The 15,612-nt window shown below is 44.1% G+C and overlaps 1 protein-coding gene across 4 annotated transcripts in view; it reads right to left on the reverse strand.

Moving 5' to 3' along the window:
* Window positions 1–15,203, reverse strand: part of RIN2 (Ras and Rab interactor 2) — a 139,138-nt gene extending 123,935 nt beyond the window's left edge. The window contains exons 1-2 of one of the 4 annotated variants that reach the window (XM_074989302.1): window positions 15,067–15,180; window positions 14,611–14,665 (exon numbers count right to left, since the gene is read on the reverse strand). The gene's annotated coding sequence lies outside the window, so the exon portion shown is untranslated. Of the gene's footprint in view, window positions 1–14,517; window positions 14,666–15,066 lie in introns of all 4 variants that reach the window. The other 3 variants (XM_074989304.1, XM_074989301.1, XM_074989305.1) reach the window with 3 other exon arrangements.
* Window positions 15,204–15,612: the final 409 nt, after the last annotated feature.

Consider the following 15,612-nt stretch of genomic DNA (forward strand, 5'->3'; position numbering starts at 1 on the left):
TTCTATTTGCCTCATTTGCACGCCTCTTTCAAAAGAGGAATGCAAGTGTAGATGCACCCATAGTGGGTAAGTAAATGGGAACTGACACACGGTCAGGCTTGGTCTACACTACAGTCTTATGTTAGTGCAACTATGTGGCTCAGGAGCATGCAAAATTCATGCACCTCAGCGATGCAATTATACTGCCCAAATTCCTGGTGTAGGGCTGTTAATGGAAGGTTTTTCTCTGTGGACAGAGCTACTGCCTCTCGAGGAGGTGGAGTGCTGATGCTGCCAAGAAAATCTCTCCCATTGGCATAGTGAGCATCTTCACTGAGCCAGGAATGCCAATGTACCACTGGATGTGTAGACCAGCCCTCAGATTTAAGGCAGTCTGGAAAAAACAGTAATTAAAAGTTTCAGAAATTACCAGACTTTGAAACATTTCTGTTGTACTTTTCAAAACTTGTACTTCAGTTTAGTTCCTTCTTTTCAAATATATATTTTACTAGATATACGTGGCATTGCTCAGCTCCTTAACTCAATTCTTGTTTTTCTTCATTTAAATCATTGCTCTGGAGTGGGGCTGGGGATGAGGGATTCAGTATGCAGGCTGCTCCAGAATTAGAGAGCTACCCCAGCCCTCCCTCACCACAGCAGCTTGGAGCCAGATAAGAATCACTTCTCCAGTGGGCACAGAGAGGGGATGGGATGCATGTCTCTGGTCTAGAGCAGATACAGGTTTGTCTGCCACGTGGGATTCCCAGACAGAGTAAGGAAATGTAGCAAAGTGTCCCTTCCCTGTAGTACTTTCCCCTCTTTCCATGATAAAGGTAACAGTCAGCAATGTTCCTGTATAAATCAGGAGGGGAAGGGTGGACAAAAGTAGGGAGCCTAAAGGCTCCTAAAAAGGTGCAAGGCTTGGAACTGGGGCAGTCCTGGACATGATGGGTGGCCAACCAGACCCTGTGTCCTGCTTGATGACTGCCTCTTTTCTATATGATTTTATGAGGCGCAATCCCTGCATGCCAGGCACAACCAAACTCTGACCTTGCTTTAAGTTATAAGAGGAAGATGCATTCTGAATTGAGTGATCCTAACTTACAGTTTAGGAGGAGTTCTTGGGCAAACACACATTCTCTCAAATATACAGTAGAAAACTACAACTTAACTTTTGAAAACGGAATTGTCAACTTTTAAGAAAAAAGTCTGAAAATATCTTGCCTGCCATTGGTAAGTAAGATTCAAGAGCCTGTTCCCAAAAGCACTTGCACACACATTGCAAATAAACTCAGTGAATTAGCCAGGGCCTCGACTTATCAAATGCTTAAGCATATTCATGTACTTTAATTTTAATTACAGAGTAGCTCCACAGATGTCAATGTGGTAAGCACATTCTTCTGTTTTTACAGGATTGGGTCATGTATGTTTCCTTGATAACACCCTAATTTTAAATGCTTAATTCTGTGCATCTGACTCAATTTTGTACATAGTCAATTCTACTTTTTAGTCCATATAATCAGTAAAATATTATTTTCTTTATTTATGGAGATTATGTAGGCAAAAGTAGACAGAGTTAAAAACACACACACACAAAAAATGGCAAGCAGACTAAAGGCCACATGAAGAAACCGAGTCTATTTTTACCTCAAATTTAAAGCTAACTATATTTCAAATGGATGGTGTTTCTTAAGTGATGCATAAGTACATACCACCTTTGTGGTCTATTAACTATAGATTTTCCAGGAAATTTTCTTATATTTTATAGTTGCATAACAAAAGTAGTGCTGTCAATGCTAGACAGAAATCTTGATAACCCACAGTGGTGCCATCCTAGAATTAGCCTATGTTGGTTTTACAGCTGGTAGCATTCCAAGTTCAGGCATGAAAACCACACACTTAGGGGAGAGGGTATCACAAAAGGCTGTGAGACTCCTCAGATATTTCCTCACACAGAGCCCCCTCCTACAGATATTTACATAGGATAGGATAATGGTGAATATATTTTACAGACTGAATTCTCTCAGTACCATGTTGCCTTCATGAAAGCTGTGCACTTGCCACTGCAGCTGTAGCTGTGTGCTTGTTGTTCTTTCATCCTGAGTTCAGGGTTTGGGTTTTTTTTTGTTTTTTTTTTAGAAATTGGTTAAAATTAGTTTTCTATTGTTTCACTGTGCTGACACTTTGAAAAAGTTTCCACTACCCTATCTCCTGATATGAAAAACAGAAGGCTCTGGGGCCCCTGAAATTATGGAACGCAATAAAACCAAACGTTTTTATGGCACATTCCTATGCAAACAGGGACCATGATCCTGCAATTCTACTCATGAAGACAAGTCTCTCCCCCTACAAGCACCACTGGGTTCCTCTTGGATTTGATTTGATTCAAAGCCTATCAAAGTCAATGGGAGTCCTTCCAGGATTTTGACTATGCCACTTTTGCAGGACCTGGGCCTCTGTTTGTATTTGTGACATTTAACTCAAATTCCCACACTGATATTTATACTTTAACAAATCTCACTACAGAGGAAGTTTGCTCATTGCTAAGACATTTTCCAAGTTTCAGTATTTATAGTAAGCTTACAAAGCACTCAGCTTCAAATTCCTAATGTATGCAATGAAAGATTTATTCTTAGCTACAAAAAAAGATGCATATATACAAAAATCAAGGTCAACTGACTTATATTTAAAAAAAACACAGGACCAAAAACATCACCAAGTCAACACTTTCCAAAACTGAAACTCATTTCAAATATCGAGTTTTTGAGCAAATTCCAATTCCAATGTAAACCTTATCAGCTGTGATTTCTCTGAACCCTAATAACAGCCCATGTACAAAAGCAGAGCTCATGACCAGGCACTTGGACAGAGAAAGTTTACATTATATATGGTACCGTAGTGTTTGCAAAGCAGACAAGCCACGCAGGTGTTGGCCTTAGTGAACACATTAAAAAAAAATTGTCTTCCTTTTTGGCAGCCTATTTAAAATTTCTAAATCCTAGTATTTTTCCATCTTACATCAACTGCTCTAAATATCGCAAAACAGATTTTTTTAAATCCCTAACCATTGCTAAAACAGCTTATTATAAAAATTGTACTACTTGTCTGTATCCCACAGTTACTAGCATCTAAACTTTTTCCCCCAAGAAATCACTGGCCAAATAAACTCAGGGTCAGGAATTCAACAAAGGCCTAATCACCAAAACAAGGATTGTTTATTTTTGTGAAGTCGATGTTCTTTTCTTTAATAGATTTATCCAAAACTGAACTAATTTGCTCAAACTGTTGAGCCATTCCCCACACAGACACTAATTAATGCCAGTGGAAATATTCATATCACAATCTGGCCCTCAAGCAATATAAGGTCAAACCTAATACATGACTCAGTTATGCAGTTCATAGCATAGTTAGATTCGCCCAGGAACAGATCTGAGGCTGAACCAGGGACTCAGAGAGCCACAGTTTCGTCCTTCGCTCCAGGGAAGAGTTTAATCCATTCCAAATCCATTACGTCACATAAATCACTTCCCGCTATGCGTTGGCTCCACTGTGTTAGCTGGCTGAGAGCCACCCAAGCTCTGTCCACTCATTGCCTATCTGTCCTGCCTTACCCATCAGCTCTTGGAAGAACATAAAGCATTCTCAAGTTGGCCAAGCTGAAATTTCCATGTCTTACCATACATTCACTCTCCTAAGCATACAGGTGAAATGTTATTTTAAGTCTGACTGAGATGCAGCTGAGTACTTAGGAAACTTTTCTCTAACAGAATAAATACCTTATATGGCCTATGCCCATATGCCCAGAGTCAAAGCAAGCAAGAGTCTATCTGAAAGAAGATACTAAGGATCTTCAGACAGATGAAGCAAAGTAAGTGAATATCAGCAAATGTAATATCATGCATGTATGGAAAGCCAATGAGATATTTTCATGCCGAAATACACTTTGGCTTTAACACACAATGAAAAGAATCACAACATTATTTCAATATAGGAATTCTGTGTTCACCAAAAACCAAGTCAAAGTCGAGAGAATCATTCAGACTGCAAAAGGGAAATCATTTACAAGTAAGGAAAGAATTCTTGTCTGCAAAGCACGTGTGAGGTCACATTTAGTGTGGTGCTTAGTCTCAGGCATTGAGTGAAAAGACAGACAGACATTCACACTCTGGAGATGGTGCACAGGGAAGCAAAAAGAGGCTCTTTTCAATAAAGACTCGGAAAACTGAATGAGCTTCAAATTATTAGTATGTGCAGTGGAGACCAGGTGTACAGCTGGGGTCAATTTGCATAGTTCCGTTAACTTCAATAAAACTATAGTGATTTACTTCTGAGGCTCTGGCTCTCAATATTTACATATCTTATAAAATTACACTGGGAAGGCCTTTTCTGAATCTAGAGAGATAAACACCCAAGGGCAAACTTAGACATTAAACCCGTTCTGAGTATTTATTAAACACGTCCTCAAAGAATTTCCCCCCCGCCCCCGAAGGGAATTCTGCACACACCACTTTTCTGAGGTTGAAGGAGAGAAAGGATTAAATTCCCTTTCTTCACTGCTATCTTGTCCTGCATCCTATCCTACCCACATATTTGTCTCACCCACCTCTTATGCCTTGTGTTTTAGGCTGTAATTACCAGGGGATTGGGAATGTCATATTTTTTTGTACTTGTACAGCATCCAGCAAAATGGGGCCTTAACCTCATTGAGGCTCCTTGGTGACACCAAAGTATGCATAAATAAGTAAATAATACACGCCAAGAGAGGAAAGTAAAGGATTATTTGAACTCTGGTACCACCTGTGGAAAAATGTTGTAAAAGCACGTGGATGTGGGATTTTCAAAACTGCTGCTCCTATTGAAGAGTAAAATTCCCATTGATCTCAAGGGAGCAGAGTTAGGCCAATGCTGAATAATCTGGAAAACCCCATCCATACATCTATTTTAGAATAGGAGGCTACTATTTTCTAGCATGCCCAATGAGAATAGAGATCAACAGTCAGAGGACAAAAAGGCTTGGTACTCCAAAAGTTCTTTTAATCAAAACTTGACATATGTAACTTTGGCCGTGTCTACACTGAAACAAAACTTTGAAATGGCCATGCAAATGGCCATTTTGAAGATTCCTAATGAGACACTGAAATGCATATTCACTGCCTCATTACCAAGCCGCTGGCCACGGCTCTTCGAAATTGCTGCGTTTTGCTGCCGCACAGCTCGTCCAGATGGGGCTCCTTTTTGAAAGGACCCCAGGAACTTCAAAATCCCCTCATTCCTATCAGCAGATAGGAATAAAGGGATTTCAAAATTCCCGGGGTCCTTTTGAAAAGGAGCCCCATCTGGACAAGCCGCGCAACAGCGAAATGCGGCAATTTCAAAGAGCCGTGGCCAGCGACATGCTAATGAGGCACTGAATATGCATTTCAGCTTCTCATTAGTAATCTTCGAACACGGCCATTTCGAAGATTTGTGCTAGTGTAGACATATCCTTTGAGTCATAAAAAGGAAGGGTGCAAGAGGGGAAGACCATTTCTCGTTCATCAAACCAGCTTGTTTCACTGGCCAAGTTATACACTAATTGATAAAATCAAGGCCCACAGGCCTAAATTAAACATTCTTCTTGAAAAGCTGGATGGTAAGAAGGACTCAGTTTCAAACATCATGATGACACCTGGACCATATTTCCAAATTGCACTCTCACCATGAAGATCACAGCAACAGTCAAGTCCATACAAACCGGCATGCAGTCAGAAATAAGGGAACATGTTCCATATGTCAACGATAAATGCTGAAGTGAATTTTGATTATGCTATTGTTTAAAGGACAGGACACAGAATGCAAAAGTTTCCTGAACTGTCTCTCAGTGGCTTTATAAATGGTGGTATCACAAAATATATTTCTTGAAAAGGTATTCTAAGAGTATCAAAACTGTTTGCCAATTTACTTAACCATTTTGAAATAAGATTTATATATACTCTCTTTTCCCCAAACTATTGGTTAGACCAGGGTTGAGCAAAGTGTTGGGGGTGCAATTCAGCAGAGGTTTTCTATGCAGTCCATTAACACTCATGTTCAAAGTTATGACCAATATGAGACTTTAATTAATGGGTAGCAGGTTTAAAGGTAATAAAAGAAAGCTCTTCTTCACTCAGCGCATAGCTAACCTGTGGAACTTCTTGCCAGAGGAGACTGTGAAGGCTAGGACTATAACAGAATTTAAGAAAGCGCTAGACAAATTCATGGAGGTTAGGTCCATAACAGGCTATTAGCCAAGGGTACGAATGGAGTACCTGGCCTTCGATTGTCAGAGACTGAAGATGGATGGCAGGAGACAAATTGCTTGATTGTTGTCTTTGGTCCACCCCCTGTGGGGCACCTGGCACTGGCCACTGTTGGCAGACAGGCTACTGGGTTGGATGGACCTTTGGTCTGACCCAGTATGGCCGTTTTTATGTTCTTATTAATGTTTTTCCTCCAGAATGTAATATTAACTCTGCCATTCCAAACTCTTGGGCAAATCAATAACTTTGGTTTACTTTATACAAGCACTTTTAGCGACTATTTTTAAAAGCTAGATTACTTTGACCCACAACATAAATGGCTTACTGACTCACTGACCAATCAAGGATGCTTTCCATTTTCAGGAGAGACACCCTACCTGGGTTCCACTTCTATCCTTATCATCTGGGTTAAGATGCTGCAGAAAGATCCCATTAGGCCCCAGAAAAGGAACCATCTTCTCTCATTCAACAATGATCCTCGGAAAAATAAATTCTGCAGAATACAAATACCAATGCAATTTTCCTAATCCTGAAAGACTGCACATGAAACCCAGGAACAGAAAGAATGTTAAAAATGAAGAGTATGTACATATGGAATCCTCAGAACATGACCACCAGGAGCCATGGAAGATTCCTGGGATAAAAAAGAAGCAGATATTTAGTTGTAGAAATCAGCCAGTTGATTTCACAAAGAACAAGAGCTGATTGCATTTTTTTTCATCTAACCATTTTTCAATGAAAAATGGCTTCATCACCAAAGCAAACGTTTTCACAGAAAATGTTTTTTTGTTTGTTTGTTTTTTTTGTTTTTTTTTAAGTTTTTCACTTTTTCAATGAAAAGGCAGAAACTGAGCTGATTTTGGTAACAATGTATGGTTTTCTCAAAAAAGTTGGTTTGATTTAAATTGGAAAAAAAAATTAGTTTTATTTCATATTTTGAGACCAAAACACACTTTCAGGAAACTCGGAAAAATTTTTTTGCAAATTTCCCCATGAAAAATTGACTTTTTTAATCAGCTCTCTTCACAACCACATAAACAATCTCTTATTTGTCTATTAAATTGAATAAGTTTGCAGATGGATGTCCAATAAAGTTATGGTGACACCCGCTTCAGTTATAAATGCAGAATCTTTGATGAGTGGGTTCAGGAAACATTGCAAAATTTAACGATGTTGGTCTACATAACTATTCTGCCACACTTTGAGGACATTCCACATTAATTGCCCCTCACCCTCAATGCTAATCTTGGTAAGTATTACTCATGCTATGTCTACACTTAAAATTGCTTGACAAAACCATTGTTGTTCATGAGTACTTACACACCACACACACACCCTGAATGAAAAATGTTTTTCCATCGTAAGTGTAAATGTGAACACTGCTTTGTTGGCAGGAATGTTCTCCTGAGGACAAAGCAAAAGCTGCTCATGGGAGAAAGAAGTATTTTATTGTAAAAGTGACAACAAACAGGATTTACATGCGCTGACTTTTAGTGACAAGTCTGTGTTAACACAGCCTTGTCTCTAAAGCTGCATAGTGGAGACATACCCTCAGCTTGAATTTTAACTAATATAAAGAATAAATCAATTAATTTAGCAACATATTTTGTTAGTGATATCACATGCATTTTGTATTTAACATTATGCAGCTAAAGAGGACCTCTCCAAATCAAAGAAATATGGCCCATTTTTCTTGCCTGCTTACTTATTAAAAGAGCCAAAAGGTAGTGAGGTAATAAATTTTTACTGAATCAACAAATGATTACCTCACCTATCTTGATTCTTTCATATGCTGGAACCAACACAGCTGCTACATCACCACCACTAAAAACACATTCTTAAAGACATTTGTAGCTAGTGCAATCCTAACTGCCCATATACTCAATTAATATTCAAATGAAATCTCTCCTAGAGTGTCTACTTTTTAAGAAGCAATTGTCTCAAAGGTAACAGATCTTTTATCTTAATTAAGTGGTTGCCTTTTTTTAATCCAGGTTTACACTAGGAATACTTTCCTAGGCTATGTCTACATTATGAGATACATTTGACTTTTAATAATTCAATATCTTAACTTCAATATTATGAATCTGAATTTAAGCGTCCACAGACCTTCTGGAAATTCGACCCTCTGTTTTTCCATGTCAAGTTTCCGCATCCCCATTGCCTTAATCAAGTTCAACTGCGTGAGCAACGCATTTTGGGTACATATCCCACAGTGCCTTTGTTCCAGTTCTTTGTGGGTGTTTGTGGATGTTTGATGTCACTAAACCAGAATGCAAAGTACCATCCCAGAATTCAGAGCACCCAGTAACTACATGAAAAATAACAGGAGACAGCACTAGCAAAATCATGGACCCTCACGTGGTTCAAGTCATTGCACCCACCGTATACGGCAACTTCACTGTTGTGCAATTTTTGTGTGGATTACAAAGTGAGATGATGGTTGACTACTATGATGAATGAGGAGGAGGATGAAAGTTTTGATGAGGAAATCTTTCTACTGTGGTCCAAGAACTCACAATTGCTGGCCGCCCTAAATGCATTGCTGACAGTGGTATGGCGGTTTTGGACCGTGAGACCAGCACACATTGGTGGGACCACATCATTTTGGAGTCCTGGGATGAGGAACAGTGGCTGCAGAACTTTTGCACGTGCAAGTCTGCTTTTATGGGACTTTGTAATGTGCTGGCAGCCACCCTGAAGTGCGGCAACACAATGAGGCTGGCTTTAACAGTTCAGAATCGAATGACAATCGCTCTGTGGAAGTTTGCAATGCCCGACAGTTACCTGTCAGTGGCAAAGCAATTCGGGGTAGGCAGACCTAAAGCGGGGGCTGTGGTGATGCAAGTAGCCAATGCAATCTGTCAGCATCTCTTCAGGAAGACAGTGACCCTGGGAGATGTACAGGCCACAGTGGATGGCTTTGCTGCCCAGGGGTTTCCTAACTGTGGTGAGGCACTAGGTGGCATGCAGATCCCCATCATGGCGCCGGCCCACCTGGCCTCTGAGTATATAAACAGAAAGAGGTATTTCTCCATGGTATTGCAGCGGTTGGTAGATCACAAAGATCATTTCACTAACATCAACATGGAATGGTCAGCGATGGTTCACCATGTTTGCATTTTCAGAAATTCTGAGCCATACAGAAAGCTCCTGGATGGGACTTTTTTCCTGGACCAGAAAATCAAGATTGGAGATGCGGAGATGCCCACGCAGGAGCCCTGGACCACAGCAAGGAAAACTTCAATCAAAGACTCAGCAAGTGCAGAATGGTGGTTGAATGCACCTTTGGCCATTTAAAAGCAAGGTTCAGATGCCTATTGACCCATTTGGACATTTACAAAACCAATGTCCCCATAGTGATTAGAGCATGAATTATTTTGTATAATATTTGTGAATCCAGATGAGAGAAATTCCTAAATGGCTGGAATATTGAGGCTGAGGCCATACGGAGGGCTTACTTGCAGCCACCTGCATGGTCATTCACCAATAACTACGCGGAGGCAGCAGCAATCAAGGATACTTTAAAAAATAGCTTCATGAATGATTTGCCGCGTGTATGATGGTGATGTATTTCTCTGCTGTAATAACAACCAGCCCTCACACACCAACCTCATTTGTGCTCCCCACCAAACTTGAACCAATAAATCAGAACGTGTCTTACATAAATGCTTTTTCACGGAGGGAGGGGGTTAAGTTGCAGGCAGAAGAATGGATGTGGAGAGAGGGTTATTTTCCTAAAAAAAAAAAAGGGCAGCTGTGCTATTGTCACTTCTCACTCTTGCCTGGGTGCCTCTGCCATGAGTCCTTTGGGGACCTTGGCGTAGAGGCGGGCACCTGTGCTATCGGCCCTCTCCACTACACACAGATGCCTCTGCCGTAACTCCTCTGCAGACCTTGTGATAGCAGCAGGCAGCTGTGCTATCAGCTCTCCCCACCCTCACCCTGTTCCCAGCAATGATCTGTGCACCCTACCACTCAGGCATGCCAAAAAAAAAAAAAAATCACATGGAGCTCAAAAGAATAAGTTTATTTTGAGCAGAAGAGAGGTTTAAGCAGCATGGAAAAGTAGCATGGTCAAGGGTGGTGGAATAGCCTTTTGCAGCGGCCTTGGGGCTGTAGTAGCAGGCTGTCCTTTCCCTCCCTCCCTACATTCGGGGACCACAATGACAGGGGGTGGACAACCCGTCTTCACAGGACTCACAACAGCTGCATTGGGAGCCCCTCTGCAGCTCCAGCATGGAGCATAGGACCTCCACTTGGTCGCTCACTGCCATTATGAGCTTTGCCACTTTTTCCATCTGCTTTGACACTTGCTCTCTCTGGAAGTCAAGCATTTTCTGCTGCCACTCAGTCGTCTGCCTTTTCATGTCATTGGTTTCTGCTTCAGACCACTCCATGTGCTGCAGGATCAGATCCTGCTTGCAACTTTTGCGCTTCCTCCGCCTGTCTCCCATGCTGGTCATGACAGCTGGGATGTGAAGGTCACAACTGAGATACGATTCACACTAAGCCCTTACCCATGGAATGAACGGGTCTCTGGCTCTACTATCAGGGAAAGGCTTTTTTTGTAAGGCCACTTAAGGCTTATTAAGGATGGCATTCAATTCGTGCACTGCACAAGCCATCATTTACCACTATTTATCCAGAACATTTAGTTGTGAACATGGTAAGCTATTGTCTGCTTTACCAGGGGATGGTAGGGGGCATGGGGCTGTTGCCACAAAGAAGGGTAAACCACCCGTTGTGGCAGGCGAAGAACTTTTTTCACCCGTTCCTGGAGCAATCCTCCACAAGTAGCAAGGACTGCAAAGCCCATCAGCTGCATGGCAAGGGGGAAGGGTGCGGAAGGGTTTGATTCCAGCTGCATGGATAGCTGGGTGCAAAGGGATTCCTGTAAATTGAAAAAAAGAATGTCGGTGGTGGGGTGGCGGAGAAGAGGTTGCCAGCCATCTGCCAGGTCAGGGTAAAAAAGTTTCTCACCAATCACCAGAGACGCTTTCATCAGGGAAAAAAGGCCATGTACAGGAGGGCAAACCCACCCGAGCTGCACATGCTGGTTTGCGGTAGCAGGCTCCGCAGAGCGCGGCAGCCACGGGGCAAGCGGGAAGGGTGGAGAAGAGTTCGATTCCAGCCACATGGACGGCTGGGTGTGGAGAGATCCCTGTAAATTTAAAAAAAAAAAAAAAAAAAAATGCAGAGGAAAAGGGAAATAAGGAGGGGAGAAGGCACGGAGAGCCTTCCATTCACACAGAGTCGGGGAGACGAAGCACATGCCAGCCAAGTAAGTGAGGCAACACACTCCAGGGAAATATAAAAGGGCAGGAAGCATTGCAAAAATAATCCAATCCAAATTCCTGTGCTTCTTCAGGTTGCCAAAAAAGACATCACCTCCTAAAATTAACAGATAATCGACAAAGAAGAGCTGCTCATCCTCTGTGACCACAAATCTGGAAACTGCCAAAAAGCAATCTGGTGTCATGGCGCCACACAGCAATCTGGTTGCCTGGTATGGCAAGGTACGCTACCGTGGAAGCTGCAATAAGTCAGGCCTGCCCAAAAACCTGGTACAAAAAATACAAGAGTGCCTGAACGAGACAGTAGAAGAGCTCTCCAGAAAGGATAAGTGCTCCATCCCCAGAAAGATTAACAATCTCTTCTGAGGGGCACATATGCATAGAAAACCTTTACCCATACCCACCTGCAGCCTGCTTCTAGCATTCATAAAAAAATACTCACGAGAACAGCTTGGTCCTGGGGGCCTGGGGACTGGTGTAGAGGGGACCAGTTCCAGCTCTAGGGCGAAGAGATCTGGGCTATTGGGAAGAACTTTCTCAGGCCACTGCTGCTTTTCCTCATCCTCCTCTCCATTGTCCTCTTCCTTCAGCTCCTCTTGGGTCACCCCAGACTTCAGACCAGGGCCTCCACAACTGTCATAATGAATACTAGGCAACGTGATGGGTTCCCACTCAAGAAGCATGAGCAGCTGTTCTTAAAAGCGGCAGGTCTGTGGAGATGATGGAGAACACCGGTTGGCTTCCCGGACTCTGTGATAGGCTGCCAGAGTTCCTTCACCTTCATTCAGCACTGTGTAGAGTCCTAGGAGTAACCTCTGGTGGTCATCAACAGCAAGAACTTATCATAGATCTTCATGTTTCTCTTGGACATCTGAAATCTGCTGGCCACTGATTCAGCTCCCCAAACTGCACGAAGATCTAGATTCTCCTGATGGGACCACACTGGAGCTCTCTTGCAAGCCTAAGAACTAGTAGGCAGGTCACTACCCTGACTGCTCATGACTGAAGGAGATAGCTACCAACGCAGTGCAATGTGATGGGTAAAAGAAATTTTCAATATGGGCATCCTTTATACTTCAAGGGCTGGGTGCTGATGAATTCAAATTCACAGGCTTCCTATGACCTCCTTCCTGCCCACCTGGAGAGCAGCAGCCATACCTGGTGGGTAACTGCGTAGCTTTGTGCGATACATACAGGACACTTCTAGAGGCTAATAAATTCGATTCTGAGATATGGTGCTTCCACACTGGCCTTTATTCAAAATTTTAAATTCAAACTTGATGCTATACTCAACTGGTACCAATGATATTATGATATCAATATTACTGCTCCCTAATTTGAACTAATAGTATTTACAGTGAAGACAGTGATGTTTTAATGTCAAGCTAAGTGCCTTAAATTCAAATTTATTTCATAGTGTAGACACAGCCTTAGTATAGTTACAATAGTATATACTTACCCCCGGCAACGAACAACTGTTTTTAGGCACTCAGATACTACAGTGATATGTGCAGTATTAAAAAAAAAACTAAAACAGAATTGAACAGAACTGGCACAGTGTCACAAGCATGAATGAAACGTATGAGCAAAATTTGTTTTTGCTGACATAGTGTCTTCCAGTGTCACCCCTAACTACCAAGCGAAGTAAATTATATCAGTATAACACCACCAGGGCTTTCATTTGAATAGCTATATTGGCCAGTAACAGAGAGATAGCTTTGTTAGTCTATCAAAACAAAAAAACAGTCCAATAGCACTTTAAAGACTAACAAAATAATTTACTGGGTGTTGAGCTTTCGTGGGACAGACCCACTTCTTCAGACCAGGTCAGAGAAGTGGGTCTGTCCCACGAAAGCTCACCACCTAATAATTTATTTTGTTAGTCTTTAAAGTGCTACTGGACTGCTTTTTTGGTTTTATATTGGCCAGGGATTACTCTAACCCTAAGAGAGCTATGCTGGGCAAAGGTTTGTATAGTAGGCCTAGGACTCCCCACTAAGTGATCAGAGTCCCAGTGTGCTACAGACACACTGTAGTAGAAAACGGCCCTGTCCCAAGGAGGTCCTAATCTACACATTAGGGAGGATGCAACAGGTGAGCACAACAGACCATTAGAGGCTGGCTGGGTTGTGAGCATGAGGTAACAATAAAAAACAAAATTTTGCAGAAAATTACAAGACAAAATTCTCTGCCTGCCTAACTAATTCCAAGTGGGAGCAATCTGAAAATATCTTAGTAAGGGGAGATTTAAAAGATGATAGGTGTGTGTGTTTGTGGTGTGTGCGTTCATTCCTTTTGAAGCTGCGAACCTTTCTGCAATTTTGAAAAGGATGAACAGCACTGGAACAGACTACTGGACCAAGTAACCTTTGGTCAATCTGCTTATCATTTGTACAACAATTGCTCCAAAAGACTCAGTAAGGAGCAGGGCACCATTATGCTGAGTACTATGCAGACACAGTCCCTGCTCCCAAAGAATTTATGATTTAAATTAAGACAAAGTAGGAGCAGCAACAGAAGGCAAACTAAGGTCAGAACTGATGATGACCAATGTCAGTTACACATGCAATTTGGCAGTTGTGAATCATTTTTAAGTAGTTTACTTTCTATATCAGTGAGAACCTGCCTCTTAAAACTAAGAGAAACTATACCAAATTCTCCTCTCGTATAACCACTCGTAAGTGAGTATAACGCCCACAGAAGAATAGGAGCCAATAAAAGGAAAGAGTGATACAGACTGAACCTCTCTCATCTGGTGCCCTTGGTACCTGACCGGTGTTGGACGAGCGAATTTGATGGACCGCAGGAGGTCAATATTGTCTAGCACACTACCAAAGCTTGCGCTGCTTATGGGGCTCATAGAAAATACGTACAGGTAAATAACAGCACAGAACACTGAGAGCCAGGACTGGTGTCCGCAGACAAACTTTCTGGGACCCCAGGAAAGCAGTCACCCGACTCACCCAAATCGTTGCTGGAGGTGAGCGTTCCGATCAGAGAGGTTCAACCCGGACCACAGAGGGAGGTAAAAAAGAGGCCGCTGGAAGACTTCTGACCTCTGGCCTTGGCACTGCTGATCACAACGACTTCCGATTCGATTTTGTGACCCACCTACGCAGGGCCAATCTCACTGAATACCATCCTTGGGGGCAGGAAGGAACTGCCCCCCCCCCCAGATCGTACAAGCAGTGAGGCTCCTCAGCAGCGCAGGGGTGCGGGCCACTGGCCAAGGCCAGCCAGTGAATCTCAGGGGCTCCCAGTCACTCAGCGGGGTAGGGGAGCGCCCCCCGCAGGCACGCCCAGCTTCTCCCCCCACCCGACCGCCGGGCAGGGCCGACCGCCAGGGGAGCCGGCCCGTCGCTGGGGGAGGCGGAAGGGGCCCTCCGCGCGAGGGGGCTGGTCTGGCAGCCCAGCGGGGAGCGCTGGGGGCTGAAGCCGGGGCCGGGCCTCACGGACACGAGGACCTCGGCCCAGCCCCGCTCTCCCCACAAGCCCGAGCGGGAGGCCCTTACCTGGCGCGGCCGGAGCGGGCTGGCGGGGAGGGAGGAGCCGACGCTTTGTGCGGCCGCCGGCCGGCCGGGCTCCCTCGCCTCAGCTCCCCCTCCCCCCTCGCGAGGGCCGGGCGGCCGGCGGAGCCCCTGGGGCAGGGCGCCTGCGCCGAGCCCCCTTCGCTGCCCCCGGCGGGCAGGGCCGGCCTCTGGTGCGACCGTTTGCAGTCCGCCCGGCCGGCGGGCAAGAGGGGGAGGGGCGGGCCTGCCGCGCGGGGGCAGCTGAGGGGCGGGGAATGGCGGGGGGGGAGCGGCCCTGCCCGCGAGGAGGCGCATGGGGGTGGCTGAGGAGTGGGGGGATCCCGGGGGGGGCGGCTGGGGGAGGGTAGGGGACAGTCCTACCCACCAGGGCATGGTTGGCGGGGGGTAGCAGTGCAGGGAGCTGGAGAATCAGAGGCCACCAAGGCTCTGGAGCAAAGGGGGTTGGAGCCAAGAGGAAGGTGGGGGTCGGGGAGGAAGCAGGCACAGAGGGGGACCTCTCCCAGCCAGTGTGTGTAAAGGGCCAGCCCC

Source organism: Carettochelys insculpta, chromosome 3 (assembly GCF_033958435.1).
Source record: "Carettochelys insculpta isolate YL-2023 chromosome 3, ASM3395843v1, whole genome shotgun sequence".
NCBI lineage: Eukaryota > Metazoa > Chordata > Testudines > Carettochelyidae > Carettochelys > Carettochelys insculpta.